The sequence below is a fragment of the Ambystoma mexicanum genome, chromosome 11 (genome assembly GCF_040938575.1).
Source record: "Ambystoma mexicanum isolate Mex_15411 chromosome 11, UKY_AmexF1_1, whole genome shotgun sequence".
Taxonomy (NCBI): domain Eukaryota; kingdom Metazoa; phylum Chordata; class Amphibia; order Caudata; family Ambystomatidae; genus Ambystoma; species Ambystoma mexicanum.
The window spans coordinates 318,902,011-318,916,620 of record NC_090934.1 but is presented as its reverse complement, the minus strand read 5'-3'; positions in this window follow the sequence as shown (position 1 = coordinate 318,916,620).

Here is a 14,610-nt window from a genome sequence, read left to right as displayed (position 1 = left end):
TGCCTCACGAATGAACTCCAAAACACGAATATCCCTTGACGTTCTGGAACATAGCTCTGGGAAGTGATGTAAAATAATCATCATATTCGCTCTGTTTAATATGAGGGCATCATTTACCGAAGTTAAGCACTCTAAAGAGAGCACAGAAGCCTCATATTTTTTCTTTTCCTTCGTCGGGACCCCTTCGCCAAACAAGGCTTAACGACATTTGGCAGGATAAAAATTAGCAGGAGGCTTGTGAGCATTAGATGTAAACTGGCAGCTTGTCAGGTACCTGATTCAATTCCAGCCAGTGCCAGTGATCCACCAAAGTCATAAAGCTCCCCCTGTCTGGACGAACCAAGTTGAGCAGTTTCGGTTTTAATGCAGACTGCAAAACTGATGAGGAAGGTTCGATCAGCTCTTCCCGTATTTGGCCAACTATTTGACACTGTTTCCGATTAAGGGTCTCTTTGGATGATTCAATTGAATATGTGGAGCGATCCATCATAGAGATCGAGTCTCTGCCAACCAAATACGGCATGTTGTGGGGCACCTTTTCATTTCTAGAGACGGCCTGGTCACCACATGGGTCTTTATGCACCTGCAAAGGCTCAAGATCATTTTTTTGTGTTACCCTCCCCATGCCTTGTTGCTTGATGGCTGTAGGCTGCAGGGGATTCAGATTGCGTATGAACCTTCTGGAAGAGTCGGATTTCGCCTTCTTACATTGTGCTAGGTTCTTGGATTTTTCAACTGAATTAATGTGCCCGATCTTTTCGATTTCTGTTTTTTTCTAAAATTGAGTAGCTGGATTCCTATACTTCAGGACTACCGGGCGGAGAGAAGTGGAAATTGCTGCAGTCGGGGCACAGGACTGTATTTCAGGATTCTCAGGGTCAGCTCAGGAGGCCAGGATTGGAATATGACACCTCCACTGGCAGATCAGCCATGGTTATGGAATCCTACTCAATCGGTCCCCGGTCCACAGATTTATCTACCTGGGCCACCCATTGATATATTAAGGCTAGTTTGATGCCTGAAATGAGATTTTCAGATCGGTGACTAGCGACCCTATTGCCATTGCTGTTAGCCGATGAAAGTTTCTGAATGGGGCCAGACCAGTCAGATTTACACTTCAATCCACACCGCTCCCAGTTATCTACACAATGTCAAACCCATCTCTGTGAGTCCAAGAGTGCTTCCATCATTGCAGTCTTTTCAGACTGTTCTAAACTGGCCATGTCACTTAATCTACTTTGCCACTTGTTTCATTGTTCGGCTTCATAGTCAAGGCTTGATTGAACTGTTGAAGCAGATGCTTCCAAAAAAATCAATTTGGAGTGGACCATGGCGATCAAAGTGGCTTGATCCTTGATCCTTCAAGTACTCATTTATGGCTTCATACAACTTGATGAAAGGGACCAGGGAAATTAATAAAGTGTACATAATCATTGCTTGAATTTGCTGCTTAGATGAATTACCTAATTGTGGACTTTGGTAGTGAATAATTGGAAAAAATGCAGAATAATTCAAAGCGGAGCCCCTCTAGTCAGATGTTGGGTCTTGCGAAATGGCAGAAACTGGTGTGGCCACCTGTTATCAAACGGGACAGATAATTCAAGATCCACAGCTGGTGAATTGGCCCTATAGGACCCTCCTGTGGGTTTCTCTATCCGAGTGGCTTTGCTTTAGTTGATTACTTGCTGGCCCAGAAATGTTTGTGGTTGCTGCTGAACAGCAGTCAGTTGGTGAGATTGCCACGAAGACATTGGCGAGGCAAGTTCTTTCAAAAGTTCATCCATTTGTGCAGAATGAATGTGAGTGTTCCAATTTACCCTGTTATTCAGAGAGGCCTGAATAAGTGCAATGTCCTGAGATAGCCACAAGGCCAACATAGAACTGGACAGGGCCCTCAGAGACCTTGGTGCTCCCTCCCCAGCATGCATTAAGCTTGTTAGCGCTTCATTGTTCGTAGAGGCTGCCGTTGATTCTGTGGTTAATGGGAAATCGCTAGCTGCGTCCACCATCAAAGAAGCCGCCCCAGGTTGATGGGATCCAACAGTCAATGTGCCCCACCCCCTTAGTCTCTCCTCATGTCCTTCTTGGCTCTCACGATCCAAGGGGGGAACACGTCCCAGTTATGTCATTCCCGACCCGCCCGTTGGGAGAGGTATGTGACAGGGTTCTCAAACCAGGTGTTGGGCTAATTCCAGACATAGGAGCGGGAGACTAGTCCCCCGCTCAGTGATGAGCATTTCCTCATCACTGATGTCAAGAGTTGATGTTGTTTGCCGAGAAGCAAAGGCCAAGAGATGTGATTTAACACTAGTCCTCAATGAGGGGGCTTTACAGCAAGTGGGGGGTGTCAAAAGTGGGACAGCCATCAAAGTTGGAAGGAGGGCGGGCACATCATCGGAGGCTTCATCACAGTTGGGGTATTGAGTCTCCCGTTTCTCCCGTTGGATCAGCCATATCCACTTGGCATGCGAAAAACGAAGTTCCGGAAGGGTCTCAGCTGCCCTCTGCCATCAATTGCAGTCAACTGTAACTCAGCTGACTCTGCTGCACGCTGCACTTCATTGGTGGTTTAACTCCTCCTCTTCCAGATAGACAGCGGAGACCGACTGTTTTGGAGCAGGACACCAGCAGAGCACGACACACTGCAGTCAACTGTAACTCAGCTAACTCTGCTGCGCTGCACGCTTCGTTGGGGTTTTTAACCCCTCCTGATCCAGATAGCCAGCAAAGATAGATTGTTTTTGAGCAGGACACCAGCACAGCACGACACACTGCAGTCAACTGTAACTCAGCTTTTGACCTGCCTCTGTTATTTTAAGCAGTCTGCTGAGAGTTAAATGCTTCATTGCTGCTGTAAACAGCTACTGGTGTAAAAAAACATGTCTTAACCGAGTGTGTCTTCGGTCACTTGTTTTTATGTGTTCCTGACACCGAAGTCCTGTTAAAAAACAGTATTGGCAAAGCCAGCAGTTGGGGATTATGTATTAGGTATTATAAAAAAAAAATTCAAAGCTCTGCTTTTACATGCCAAGGTAATTATATGATATGATAGGTTATTTATAACACACTAAATACCCAGAGATTTCTAAGCTCGGACCCGGGGATCGAACCTGTGGTGCTCCGTGTCGTTTTGTTCCCAAGGCGAGCACGTTGCCCTTGAGCTATCCTCCCGAGACTTATCACACCATTGTTCAGCATTTGCAACTTATTTCCAGGTAGTAACATCTCAGTACCCAGTAAATGCCTATCACACACCTAAACAAAAGCCCAAACTGTTGGCTTTGCCAATGCTTGTTGGCACATGTTAATGCATTGGGGGTACATCTCCAGGGATTATTGGGTCACGATTATCATGATCTGAAATGAGACAGTGGCATTTACACTTTATAATAGATATGGATGTCAATCATTGGTTGTCTGCAAGAGTGGGCAATAGTGAATTCAGTCATGGTGGCCAGTGAGTGGGGCATCTGGGTACTTATGTTGGAGTTGAAGGCTTATCTCACAAAATGTGTTTTATTGAATATTTGTGAAAGATACAGTAGGTAAACTGCTCTGTTCCAAATGTTTTGGCGTAGCTCACATCTTCCGGAAGTGGGTGTTGCTTCTCTATGGAACTACCATATACCAGCATCATTTTGAAACTTGACCAGATTCACAGTTTGAATGCTATTGCACTTGCCTGTGTATTGCCATGGCACTTTCTTGTCTTTATATAAAATATGTTGTGCTAGAATTACAGATCTAAAAGTTGTTGTATCGAGTTTTAATTTGACCCAGGATTGTCAACTCATTTTGTAGATAATTCTGTCTTGATCTCAAAGACCCCCTCAGGCCTGAAGAATCCTCAAGAAGGAATTGCATGTGTTTAATAGTTACAGTGCTGAAAGAAGTCTAAAGATTAATTACTCCAAGACCAAAGCAATGGTATTCAATCCAGTGCTCAGGGAGTCTCGTAGGAAGCTGACACTTTATAATAATGAGTGCCAAATTTAGGAAGGATATTATTTTAATTAACTGTGGATCATGTTCACAAATTCCTATACTGGGGTGTAAGAAACTGAACAAGCCAAGACTCCTGTCCAGTTACAAGACCTGCAAGGAGACGTGGACCAGTCGGAAGAAGGCTTAGTGACCAACTTCAGATGCTGCCCCGGTAGAGACCTGTCCTGTGGAAGATCTCCAGCAGTCCTGCGAAGGAGCTGCTATATTTGGAGTGGATTGAACCTCCATTCTCGATGTCAGCTCAGAATCCTATGAAGAAAAGCCTTTGGAAGTGATCTAGGACTGCCCTGTAGCTGAGCAGCTTTGAGGTTGGTCTGCCATGCTGCTGACATCGACATTCCGAGTTGAGGCCTGGAACCTGGGGAATCTTCAGCGTGTGCAACAAAACTTACCTCTGCAAACTGTTGTGGTCCTAGAATCAAGGCAACCCGAGCTAGGAGGAAATGTCTGAACACGGCAAGTGAATCCATTTGCATCACTGTGCATCGGTGGCCGTCGTCCAAAACTGCTTAACTGCATCCAGTCCTGTCCTGAGAGGGGCATTGCATCAAGTTCTGCTGAATCCTTCATCTGGTAGACCTTGCACCAGCATTAGACACTGACCAGAGAGCTGCTCTAACCTGCACACCCTGGGAATCAAGGGCTGAGGCTGACAGCAGGAAAAGAAACCTTGGGTCTTCTTCAACCGACCTCCAAAGTCCTGTGAAGAATCAGAGTTGGGTGGGTGAGTTGTAGCAATACTTATCTGACCCCTAAACTCTCTTTTAAATGTTTGGTATCTTTTAGAAACCTTTGTCTTACTTTGGCTTTTCCATTGCTTGTTAACACAACCACTCTGAAAGTTGGGAACACGTTTGTTAGCTAGTTTAACTTGTCCCCCAACCATTGTAACTGTTCACAGAACCGCAGAGAACCTACCTTCATTTTCTACAGCCTCACAACTATGTGGAACTTTGCTGAAATTTTGGGCACAAGGCTGCATACATCTTAGGGATGTATGTCTGAAGTTAGGATTGAATCTCTGTGGAGTAGTAATGCTAACACTAATCTGTACCTTCCTTTTCAGTGGTTTGATATGTATTTTGCCCTACTACAGTAATTGTATATATGTATCTCATTTTTAGTATTGAGTGATAAAATGACCTGTCTGTAGTCATTTTTCACTGTGTTATTTGGCCATAAGTAAAGACATATTTTTATACCTGTTTTTCTAAGTGTGTTCTTTGACTATTTTGTTGTGTGTGCTCATATTGGACCCCTTACAAGCTCACAACCTCTTGAGACTTAGCATAGAGCCTTGCTACCTTGAACTACAGCTCCCAGAATTGTCCATGTCACAATATTGTTTGACCTTCTATACATCTGTCCACCAGGCCAGAGTATAAAAAATCAGTACTAACAAGAACTTTGCAAAATATGTTGTGTGACAGTGTCAGGTACTTGACTCTATTAAAGGGGCAGGAACCTCTCCAAACCTGGGGTAATCGGCCTACTAGGGAATATGCCAGAGATAATCCTACCGCAGAGGTTGACTGAAGGAGTTAGGAGGATCTCAGTCCCTGAAACACCTAGCTGTGCCGACATACCTGTAATCCTGAAACCACTGTTTGCTGCACCATGCCTTTCAGCCTCTCATCTGACTGGAGTTCATTTTTTGTGCCTTGCAGAGCCCTTCTTGCTTCTCCATGCAAACCCAGATCATCAGCAAGGACACTGATTTTTCAGGACAGCTAGAAAGTGATGCAAGCAGCAAGAAAACGCAAAATATAGTTGTGGCAGCCCTACAAATACCAACAAGGGGAAGAAGATGGGGCCAAGATTTTAATACTATGGACACTGTAAACTGGCACCTGGTAAAAGAAAGTGATTGGCCTGAGAGGTCAGGTGCAAACAGGGACTATTTAGGAGGGGGAGGAAAGAATCAGGAAGTAAGTCCTGCCTGGGAGCAAGGAGGAGAGTGAAAAGAATTGGATCGGAGTGTCAGAGCAATAGGAGAGAGGGAGGGAGAGACAGAGAGAGATAGTATGGAGAAAGGTGAGGAAGACCAGAGGGAGAGACAATGGAAAGTGTAGGTGAAAATAGAAAGAAGTCGGAGGAGGATTGATACAGAGGGAGAGAGGAAGATAGGGGAGTAGTAAGACAGCAGAGGTGCAGAGAATAACAGTGGATGGGTGACACGAGAAGGGAAGAATGGAGGGAGTAGCCAGAGGAGTAGATGAGAGGGAAAGAAAGCGAGTGTACAAGGGAGGGAGAGACAGAGAAGGAATAATTGAAGCATCATAGTCTTTGGTAACAAGAGCAGGTTGTCATTAGTCATTCTTGGAGGTAGTGAGATAGAGAAGGATTTGCCTTTTAGGCTCTCATTTGTCTTCCAGGCTAGAAAAAAACGGTAGGAGTTACTTCCACTATTCCTGAATTACAACCATCTGGGGCCTAGGAAACACTGGGGTAGGCTGGAGGGTGCACAAGGGAAGTCTGGGACAGTCCTTAGCCTGGTCCTTCTGCAGTCCAGTTTTAACCAAGTTGTGAAATGTAACAATAACACCATAAACCGTCCTAATTGATTCTGGGATTATTGAGGCTATCTGTGACAGTTGACAAAAGACTGGTTAATCCAATGTACTACTCTACCTGGGACAACCATTACAGGTGGCCCTCTAGAGCACTGTGCTGTGGAGGACGGGCCTGGTCTTCATCTTGGCAGTCAAAAAGAACCTTTTTTAAAAAAAATAATATGTTGGCTTTACCAAAGAATGCCTTAACACTACCATCTGTGCCTAAAGATGGGTCACACCTTAGTGGTCACTCACAATTTGTACTGCATACAATTCAGAACCAACCTTCAGCTGAGTAACTCGTTTGTGGATGTCCTTGACAAAGATAGGGCAAGGGCAATACCCTGGGAGTGACATATTATAAAAAGAAAAGCAAAGTCTCTAAATACAGTAAATGCACAAAGTAAAATTGTGCATATATACCAAAGGAAAAATAATGCATTTTTAAAATGTACAACTGTGTAAATGTACCCCCCAAAGGATAATGATACTCTAAGCAAACTGGTATTCCAGTTGCTGTATCTATACCAGTTTACAGCACAAATTGTTCATTGAGGCCATCAACGAGAGTATGCATTCTGTGGATACATATACATACAACAACTGGTATGCCAGTTTGCTTAGGGACATTGAATCCTGTACACAAACCCTACCCTAAATAATATACTTGAGTAACTTTTTCTGGTGCAGTTGAAAAAGCTGGCTATATGATTGATTGCTTGTAAAACTATGCTACACCCATTTGAGTCCACATTTGTCAAATGGCAACAAAGTTATAAGCCATCTAACAATGTTGAGAGCCCCCCTCTAATGTAGCCCCCTCTTGACAAAATCCCACCAAACTTTACAAATACATGTATATCTAGATGTAAAATCAGTATACGAACACCTGTGCAGATTCGTCAAATGGCACCATATTTATAAGCCTTTACAATATTTTGAGACCCCCCTCTAATTTTGTTCCCTCTTGATAAAACAGCTCCACACTATCCATAACCATTCAGAATCAGGGTTATAATACAATGCCAAAATGTCATGCAGTTTAATTGAGGGGTGACAAAGTTATAAGCCATTCAAAAACTGCTTTTCACCAACCCAATAATGCAGGAATAGGCGTACATGCCCCCCGAACATCTGAAGTGTTCGCGAACATCACAGGACTGTACCCGAGCATCCGGACTGTTTGCAGACTTCAGGGATGAAAACACACGTTTTTGGCTTCTTACGGCCATATCCCATTGTATCCTCACTGCCCCCACCTCCCCAGAGATTGTTTGATGAGTTTGACAAGTGCAATGTTGTGTTTTTTAATAAGATTTCACCGCGCCGTTCGCTAACACCGGCGGATGACCACAAATCCAACATGGCCGGCGTTTCCAAAAATCTCACGCATTTCACTCTTTTCACCAGCCAATCAGTGGGCGCACCCGATATTCGCGGATCTAACGTCGCCTTCTGAACCAATCGGAGGCCCGTTCGTGGACCAAACATGGAAGTGAGTCAGCGGTCCAAACCCAGATTTCACTAATTTATGTTGACCTACTTTTGGGCCTTTTTAAGAAAAAAACACTGAACAGATTTACACCAAATTTACAAAAGCACGCTTTTGGGACCAAGCCACCGCTCCGGCCACAAATTTGGTGAAAATCCATCCAGCGGTTTGGGCTATAGATGTGAGCAGAATTTGTTATATAGTTTTTTCGTCCAGGGGCAACAAAGTTATAAGCCGCCCAAAAGTGCTCTTCCTATGAGTTGAGCATCTTAACCATTGCTACAGGGCCCTGTAATATTGTACTGTACAGATGTATGCATACACATTTGATGTATGTATACACTTTTAATGTATGTATACACTTTTAATGTAGGGTATGTTCCTTTCCATTTGTCAAAATGTCAATGTTCTATGTAAGAAAGACTAATATCTACTCTGTCTTTTATAATATCTCTGTTGATAATTTGTTAGATTCTATTGAATACCTTTTTTTTAAAGAAAGCTTCACAGAGACCGTAACCCCACGATGTCATGGCATCTTCTGTTGCACGTGATGATGTCATCACACCCTCCACATTACAGACATATAAATGGTTTTTGCGAATAGCACTCATTTCCTCTGGGCAGTTTCATTTTAGCAGCTCACGGCTCCAGATGGAAAATGTTTTTGTTGAGGTGAGTCAAAGGAGTTAGGGCTACGGTTCTTTGAGAACTCTTTAGCCATTATTGACCAAATAAACTTTATTAGTTTGTCCTCTGTGTTTTGTTCCCGAGACCCTCGTTGAGGCTCCTGGAAGAGATTTAGGGGCTGATTCATGGAATTATTTGCGCCGAAAAACGGGGATTTGTGCACCATTCTGCCCGCAAATCCCTGTTTAACAAATGGGGATTTGCGGGCAGAATGGAGCACAAATCCCCGTTTTCCAGCACAAATAATTACATGAATCAGCCCCTCACTGTTCTTCTTACAAATCTCAGATATAACGTTGGGCTCTGAACCAGTATGCCAGTATTTTGACACTCGATGTATGGTTTTTAATATTTTTCCTTTCCTCGTTTTTTAAATTATTTTTTTAGTAACTGTAGCTATAGTACATCCCTCCCTATCTGCTTCATTTTCTATGTAGACTCTGCTTCCTGTTCATGAGAATTTCTGAAGTTCATCAAGAAAACATTGGTGAGACTTCCCCTTTTATAATTCCTGGTATTCTACTTTAATAAATAGAGAGTAATTGAAGGAATATCAATATAGTCCTATCTTTTGATATATACATGGCCCCTGGTCCTGAAAGAGGCGACACACTTATTGATTGCTGAAATGTAGTGTTTTTCCTATGTTGCCCCTGATACCTCAAAGTTAGCTGGACGCTTTCATTGTCTAACTGTAAATACATTTCGAAAAAATGTTTCCTATTGTTAGTACCTTTGAAATAGGAGGAATGTTCAAGTTCCAATATAAGTTCAATTAAATAGTGTTCTTCTTTTTTAAAAGCTCCTTTTGCCAACAATAGACACCTTTGTGTAAACTATCATGCTCATATTAAAAACCATGGCATTGTATAGTGCCCACTGATTGGTTGTGCTGGTGAACCCCAGTATTTGTTTAATAATGCACAAACTCTACTAAATAACCTGTGATTGTAATACACAATAGAAGTTATGGAACCTGCAGCCTTGTCCTCCATTCCCTTACAAAAGGCCTCATTACAACCTTGGTGCTAAGTGCACCAACTTTACCACCATGGTGTAAACTCCGTTTACACCATGGTGGATGGCGGATTTACCGCCCCATTCCAAGGTGAGTGGGGCGGTAAATCCCCATTTCCCATTTTCCCTTCCCCATTCCCATTTTTGCCCCATAGGGCATAATGGGAGTGGGGAAGGCGCTAATTACGCCGCCGTAAATTACGGCGGCGTAATTAGCACCATGGCAGGTTAGCGCCATGGATTTTAACGCCTGCTAAAAGCAGGCGTTAAAATCAGAATCAGGCGTTAAGGGTTAACGGTGGCGTTAACCCTTAACGCCTGAGTTGTAATAAGGCCCAAAGTCTATCTGCATCCTGAGAAGTCTATAATAACGACAATATAGTGTAGAACTCCCAGGCTGCAGATGTTTGTATGTGCCTCAGCTGAGTACATATACCCACAATCATAACCAATGCAAAGTACACAGGAAATTATGAAACATGGTCTGCCTCACGCAGATGATCTAATAGGAACCTCTGCTCTCCTCCTGCTGGTCCCCCAAATTCACTCATAAATACATGTGTTCCATTGCATGACACAAAGGGCCTCATTAGGACCCTGGCGGAGAGGGCCAAGAGGCCATGCAAACGACTACCAGAAGATCAAGTACTACAACACAACATATCTGCGGGTGATAGCGCAGGCCTTCCTGTTTTTGGTGTAAACTCACAGTATTCTGGCGGTTTATCTATTATAAAAGTCAAATAGTATGAGGATGGAGGACAGGGGAAAGTCATTAGAGATTTCTGAATGATGTGATATGATATGGCATTTATAACCCGCCTATACACACGTGTTTCAATACATGGCTGAAGGCAGTTTGAGTGGAGTGTTTGCTTCAGTTGCCTGATTGGAGGGGATCAGAGTGAGAGTGGCCCTCCAGGTAGTTGACAATAGGGTTCAGGGCAGCTCTTAGTGATTTTGAAGTGTTGGGGGAGGTTAAACGCTGGTCGGTGGAAAGAGGCGGAAGGAGGGCTTATTAGAGTCATGCATGTGTCTCTTAATTATGAGGATCAAAGTGGATATTTTGTAGCACGCAGGGAAGATTTGAGACGTAGAAGGAGGTTATTCGCACAAGCCCTTTCATAATTTGAAATGAAAAGTGGTCAATAGGATGCCAAGAAGGTTTAGTGGACTGAAGGATGGGCAGATGTGGGAGGGACGTGGGGGCGTGGGTAACGTGTGGGGGTGGCAAGAGGGGGAAAAGAAAATGCGTGGAAGAGATAAGAGTGTGAATAATGCATCAGATATGTTAGGCGTTTGGGAGGAGACGTAGGAGACACAGTTGTCTGTGGTCATGAGGATAAGGAGTAATTAAGGGGAAAGTACGTTTTCTGGGACGAGAGTGAAGAAAGGCGATAAGGACAGTATGGAGTTGAGAGCATTAGTGAGGGCAAGGAGAGAGTATTTATAGTGAGTGAGAAGAATAGGTAGACATCTTTGTCAGTGATACAGGTGAAGAAGCTTGGTTATCTTCAAATGTTGAGAGCAGAGACAGGATGGGGGTAGGAACAAGCAGGCTAGTAACAGTCAAAGGCGGCGGCGAGCACACTGCTGAACTTTGCAATCGCTACTCCTAGCGTGTCACGTACCTATGCTATCATGTCTTCCAGGTATTGGCAAGTCACTGGATTTGTTGACCCCACAGCTAAGAAATCAACCAGGTACTGAATATCACGAGAATGGCATGCATCTCCTCTCAGTATCACTCTGGAAATTAACTGAATCTTTCCATAAATGCAGATGTCATCACGCAGCTCATTGGCAGGCATTTGACAAAGGGACACGATTTAGAGATTGCAGCAGGCAAGGAGAGGGATCCACAGTCAGAAACTGAAAGGCAATTGAATGCATGCATTCACAAGCAGGGGCCGCATGGCTGGCAGCGGCCTGACACAAGGACACAGTAAGTGTAAACCAGTGAGGAGGCCTCTTGCACAGGCATTAATCATGGAACCACCACTACATGAAGATAGAATGATGCATCAATCAGAATCCCCTCTGCATCTTATTTAAAACGAATGCCATTGTCAGAGCTTTAGTTGTTTTTGTTAGGGAGAGGGTGGTATAAAATAATAAAGGCTATTAGCACATACTGGGAACACCAGTAGAGTTTTTGGAGTTGTAAAGTTAAAAATGTTTAATTGTGAGCAAAATAAATACGCATTTAGCATTCATTGTCCCGAGAGGATAGCTCAGCTGCAACGTGCTCGCCTTGGAAACAAAACAACACGAAGCAACACAGGTTCGAAAACCGGGTCCACGCTTAGGAATCTCTGGGATTTAAGCATGCTATAAATACGCAACTAAGACATATTCCTGTAACAGTGCCTCGATGCCCCGGGCTGTGTGAGCGCTTTAAAACTGCCAATAAATAAATAAAATCAGGTAAGCACTTTCTTTATAAACGTGGTTGAACGGGAACAGTTTTCGCACGAGGTTGCGTTAGGTGTAAAGAAAAACCGTTTCTCTATTCGAAAGAAAAATCATTTGTCCAGATTTTAGCTTTCCCTTTAGTCTATTAACGTGTCTGTTACTTTCACATTGAACAAGCATTGTCAAAGGCAACATTTCTGGCTTTTGTGCAGGCCTGGGATAGGCCTTTGCCAGGCATTGCCATAGCGGTACTACCTGGCAATAAAATGGCAACAGCTGGAAAAGGGTGAGATTAGCGGGGCAAATGATAACAGTGCGTAGCAAATGCCTAACTCCTAGACACAAGCTACAATGTATGGCTTTGCCAATGCTGTTTTTTTAGCAGGTTTTCAGTGCAAGGAACAGATGTAAATCAAGTGGCGTAAGGCACACTTCATTAAGCCATTTATATTTCACAAGTAGTGCATTTACAACTTTAATTGTAATTTGTATTCTTCTCACTGTTTGTCATCCACATTTTCTGCTCTTATGTCCCTATGAACTGTACCAACGCCGTGATACCTTCGGGTCTGATGTTTCATAAATGTAATAAGTAAACACATAAATAAATAAAGTAAGCCATACACTCTTCAGTAGACTGCTTAGAAATAACAACGGTAGGCCAAAGTGTGATGTTCCTGCTTGAGGACTACCTCAAAGAGATCCGAAAAGGATGTGTTTTTGGCAGGGAGGGGCAGGTTGTGGGTGGGAATGGTCATAGGGAATAGAATGGGCATGGGCAATAAATGGATGGGTAAAAAAAAAACATCGTTTACAAGCTGTGTGTCCCCCCTATGTGTTATCTCCCTCCTAGTTGTACTCCAATGCAATAGTTTGAGATTATAGGTGGTGCTTATAAACATCTTTCATCTGTCAATACTGCCTAGATACCCCCGTGTGCTCTGCAAATACACCTATGTTATAGGTGGTGCTTACGTGCCACCTAATAGCCAAAACTTAAACTGAGTGTCTTGTTGAAAGAAATCGTGCCAGGACATTTTATTGCTGTTTTGTGAATGCAGATACATGCTTTGAGCTGCTTACCGCTCTGCTTCTAAATAGGATATTTTGGAATGTAGTCAATACCAGTAGTTATTGACTGCTTTCTGAGCGGTCTTATTGGGTGAGATGAGGCTAGTAAAGACCTCCATGTGCTCATGAGATATATTCAGCCTGGTAAGCTGCGTTAACACCTCAGTAATCAAAGTGGATGTTTTTCGACCATCGTTATTCAAATATTATTATTGTTTGGTGTAAATGTGCAATCAGCAATGTCTTGGATCAAAGTTGTGTGATTACGACCACTTTCGTCAATGTATAAGCAATTTTAAATCTAAATATATTCAAGTTTCAATATATTTCCGTAAAACTGTTTTTAAATACTCCACTCATGTAGATCACTTTGAATCACGATGACCACTGATGTGCACTTTAGAAAGATATATAAATAAATCTAGGCATGAGTAAATACATATATGTGAAATTAAACCAGCAACATAGAGTCCTGTGAAAACACCTGCAGGCTGAGAAGTCTAAACTATAGCCTTATAGACTGAGGGCGCAGTAACAGTAGTAGCAATACGTTTTGGAATGTTGGTGTTGAAGTTCAAAACTGTGCTTTAATAATGAGTAAAGTAAGTTTACAAAATGACGCAGCAAATTAAATGTTCTTTCATACTATAGTATTTAAATTATAAGGCATATAATTGAAAAATTGTATTGCAAAGTTGGTTGAACTGAAACAGGTTTAGCAGAAGCATACACTAGGGGTGTCGTGTACGGGTAAATGGATTCTCTATAAAAAAAAAAGTGAAGGCCTTTTTTACCCACTTTTAGCTTTCTCTTTTGTGTGTTAAATAGCACGTTGCAGCAAAAAGAAAAAGGGTCCTCCCAGAGAGGAAGTGTCTTGTTGAAAGAAACTTTTGCTGGAGATTGAATTGTTGTTTCCCTGTCTGCTTTATTTAGAAGACAGAATGTTCAGAATGCAGTCAATAGCAGTAGTTATTGACTGCACTCTTATTCTGATTGGCTGATACAAGGAGAAGAACGATCTTCATGTGCTAATAACTCTTTCAGCCAGTCAACAAGTTCAACGTGAGTAGCTCCAAGCAGAGACACAATTGCTAACACCTGCATTCACTTGCCTCTGGAGACGGAAAGCTCTGTCAGACCAATGAAAGGAGATGTTTCAAGAGTGGCCTTCACTTTGAAAGCCCCATTTCCAAACGGAAACAACCGGGACTCTAGATAAGATTTTGAGTTGGGGGAATTGTACTCCCTAATTTGCGGAATTGGGAACAATACGATTTTTCAGGATAAAATGAATGTGTTCTCATTGTTGACTGTGATATTAGGCCATCAAAAACATGTTATGTTTGAAAATAAGAGTTTTATTCG